Consider the following 4237-nt stretch of genomic DNA (forward strand, 5'->3'; position numbering starts at 1 on the left):
ATACCATGATTCAAATTACCCTTCACTCCACCTGTGTGACCCTGCTGGAGGTTGTCCTCACACAGTCGGCAGATACTGTGGTCCTTGTAGTGTTGGTCATTACCTCAACGCGTCTCTCCTTTTCTCACCAAAGCCTTACCTCTTGGGTGCAGAGATGAATTGATTGGATCATCTGATGTTGGGTAGAAAAGGCAGGCGAGTCAATGGTCACAACTCAACGTGGTATGTGTGGAGATAGGGCTGAGAGTAGGTGTGTGAGAGAGCACAGATAAAGGGTGAATCCACCATGCTGAGGACGTAGGGATGGAAAGGGAAGATGACCTCTGAGCTGAGTGTTGTAAAGGGGGAAGGAAGGGAACTTAAGAGAGGGAGCCAGGTGTATCTGGATTTCTACAAGCTCGTTGACAGAGAATTTCATAGTCAACTGACATATTTTTCATTAGTCTAATAAAGGGGGAGCCTTAGAGAGACTCAACATGGCCCTCCTGCCTCTTTGTTTTCCACCCCAGGTTCTTCCTTTCACCTTCCATGTGGTCTCCCCTGCTCAGCTGCTTTGTCCAAGTGGAAACTCACTCGCTGCTGCTGGTGCCTGGAGCACAGATTCCATGCCCGTGTCTTTTCAACCAGCGCAATCCTGGGCTGAGCCCCCTGCCACCCATCTGCTGATCTTGGCCAGTTGTGCAGACTCACCGCCTCTGGTAGAAGGTGACGGTGAGCCTTCTGCAAACGGGAAGCACCCGGCTGATTCTGCTGATGCTGCAAAATGGGAAAGGAAGATAGGCAGTCACCGTTTTTCAAACTGACAGCTGGAAATAAAAAATAAACAGCCATGAGGCCAAATATTCACCGGGACAGAGCATCTTGATGGGAAAGTTGAAACTGAATCAACTTAATGAGGAGAGGAGGTGGCTTTGGGTATATTGCCTATCAGAATGCTGGGCATAGGCAAATAAAACCCCCAAACATTGACTTAACAGACATTAAGGAAGGGGATAAGGCCTCCAGGAAGCCTCCTGTACTTCCTATCTACATATAACCTCACTTTATCAACACCAATGCACTTATAAGCCAAAATCTGAAATTTTGAAGCAGAGATTGCCTTTTCAGACAGAGTAATACCACAGGACCCAATTAACTGGGGACAAATAGAGAGTGGGAAATAACATATTGTATAATGAGATCAGCTGGGGGATGCAAATGAAATTCCACAGTCTTGTAATGTGATAGAAAAAATATTTATACAAATCATTATATTTATATGTAGAGCATCAAAGAGTTGCCCAAATCCAGTGCCCATGTGAAATCACCCTCTGGGCAATGGAAAATTCCAGGTAAAGTTAGATTCTGGTCCAGAGATGCTCCATTTAGGAAAACCTGAACTGAATGAATCATCTGTTATGAATCTGTGGTTGCACTTGGTTTCCGGAAAAGCATAGACCTGGATTCTCAGAAATGTATTCCTCTACTGCTTCAGGCTTTCATTTTGCATGATGTTACAGAAAGAGGTAACAAAGGGGAAGGAAAACCTCAGTCATTTTCACAAACCTACAATTTACCAGATACTGCTGTGTTTTTTTTTTTTTTTCACATACCTTCTTTAATTTACTTCACATTCATGCAAGAAACAGAACATAGTTCTTCATTTTACAAATTTGAACTCAAGGCTGTGTGTGTGCTTAGTCACTCGGTCATGTTTACAAGCAAAAATATTGGAAGGGGTCACCATTCCCCTCCCCCCAGAGGCATCTTCCTGACCCAGGGATCAAACCCACAATTCCAGGATCTTCTGCATTATAGGTACATTCTTTACCAACTTGAGCCATTGGGAACTCAAGGATAGCAGGTGCTAAATGACTTACTTAAGGCTGAAGAGTGGAAAAGCAGGGTCTGGGCCACCATCTCAGAAATGCTAGAAGCAAAGTGAATGACTCTGTTCTAAACAGGACGAATCACAAGTTGTTCCAAGTACTACCTGAGTACATCTGTGTTTTTAATATCTAGGTCCTAGTAAATCCTAGTCCCCTCATCTTTATAATCCCACCCATCCTGCTGCTGCTGACTAGTGATCAGTCATGTCGAACCCTGCAACCCCATAGACTGTAGCCCACCAGCCTCCTCTGACCACCAATCCTGACAAGCTGAAATAAGGTGCTTGCGGTTCAAAGTGCTAACCTGTCCCATCTCTTATTTTCAAGATTTGTGACTCAAAGGAGAACTTTTCATTCACAGTGAAGCTTTTGGAATAGAAGGAGAGGTGGAATTTATGCTGTTGTTTGTGACCCTTTCTCTTTGATATTGTTTAATAACCAGATAATCTCAGAAACAGAATCAAGCCAATGAATACCCAAGGACACAGCTACCTAACCTTCCGTTAAATCACTCATTTTCTGTGGTATGTTGGTCGCTTGTCTGGGATCTCAGGTTCATTATTAAGAAAGGTCCCCTGTGTGATCCCCATCACCGAGTGGCAGTCACGAGCTATTACAAGAGCTAACAAAATTCAGCACAAATGCTGTTTCTTGTTTGGTTCCCACAGCAGTTTTTCTTTTTTTTCTTTCTTTTTTGATGCTCAAAAACTATTTTTTCTTCCAGTTTATTGTGATAATTGACCTACAGCACTGTATAAGTTGAAGGTGTACAGTACAATGGTTTGACATGCATACATCATAAAATGATGATCACAATAAGTGAATATCCATCATCTCATATAGATATTGTTGTTCAGTTGCTCAGTCGTGTCTGACTCTGCAACCCCATGCAATGCAGTACCCTAGGCTTCCCTGTCCAACACCAGCTCCTGGAGTCTACTCAAACTCATGTCCTTTGATTTGGTGATGCCATTCAACCAGCTCATCCTCTGTCGTCCCCTTCTCCTTACGCCTTCAATCATTTCCAGCATCAGAATCTTTTCAAATGAACCAGTTCTTCACATCAGGTGACCAAGGTATTGAAGCTTCAGCTTCAGCATCAGTCCTTCCAATGAATATTCAGGGTTGATTTCCTTTAGGATGGACTGGTTGGATCTCCTTGCAGTCCAAGGGACTCTCAAGAATCTTCTCTAGCACTGCAATTAGAAAGCATCAGTTGTTTGATGTTTAGCCTTCTTTATGGACATTAAATAAATAGAAAAAAGCAAATATTTTTTTCTTGGATTTACTCTCTTAACCTCATGTATAACATAAAGCAGTGTTAATTATATTTATCTTGATGTAATTTTTAAAAATTCAAATCTATACATGCACTAGCTATATTTTGCAAGAATTAAACAGGAAGAAAGTGGAGATGCTGGGGATTGAACCCAGGACCTCATACATGCAAAGCATGCGCTCTACCACTGAGCTACATCCCCATGTTGATGCAATGCTTTTAAATAAGTTTTGTCAGTGTCTAATCAAAGAAACTTGCCTGAACCAAAGTATTTTACCTTAGGAAAAAGAAGAAGTATTATGTCATGTGGATGTAATTTTGATAACAGAAATTGGAGAATATCACAGTTAGTAGCTCAACTCTGGCTTTATAAGAGATATAATATTTTGTCTACCATAGAGGCAGTAAATCCACAATTTACAAATTATTTTCACAGGAAAAGTGACAGCAGATTATATGGAGTAAGTCAGACCAAGATATAATGATCCAGGAATCCATTCCTTTATGAGGATCCAATTAAATTATATATTATTTAAATGTGTGATTATAAAAATTACATGAGCTCATTATCAATACTTTTTAATATATATTTATACTATCAGAGATAACTTTCCCATGCAGGGTTACTGTTTCCCAGTCTTTCTTATAAAGGTAATTGGATATACAGTTCTGTATTCTGATTTATTCCCACTTATATTGTATAATCAACACTTCCCCCACATTCCTCAAAAACCCACAGCAGCAGTTTGTATGTAACTGGCTCCAAATCTTTAAGTTAGCACAATTCAGTCAGCACAATTCAGTCCCTGGCCACCAAAGCTTTAGGTACATTCACAGCAAAGATCAATTCTCCTCTTTGAATCTCTTGTCTCTGTGTTTACATGTTTATGGCTTATTTATTTCATTTACACATAAGACCTAATATCAGTTTTCCATCTTTTACTGTAGATGATACTCAAGAAGTATGCTTGGATATGTATTGCTTCCTGCCTCTAGGATGATCTCTCTTTAGCCACTAAGACTCAGCCTGGTCCACCTCAGCCTTTGTGGGACAGTGTGTTAGTTTCAAGAGTGCCTATCACAGTAACAC

At 40.8% G+C, this 4237-nt stretch overlaps 1 non-coding gene across 1 annotated transcript; it reads right to left on the bottom strand.

The window, feature by feature from the left end:
* Window positions 1-3277: 3277 nt before the first annotated feature.
* TRNAA-UGC (transfer RNA alanine (anticodon UGC)) lies at window positions 3278-3349 on the bottom strand. The gene has a single exon. It is a non-coding gene; the product is annotated as a tRNA-Ala (tRNA).
* Window positions 3350-4237: the final 888 nt, after the last annotated feature.

Source organism: Capricornis sumatraensis, chromosome 7 (assembly GCF_032405125.1).
Source record: "Capricornis sumatraensis isolate serow.1 chromosome 7, serow.2, whole genome shotgun sequence".
Taxonomy (NCBI): domain Eukaryota; kingdom Metazoa; phylum Chordata; class Mammalia; order Artiodactyla; family Bovidae; genus Capricornis; species Capricornis sumatraensis.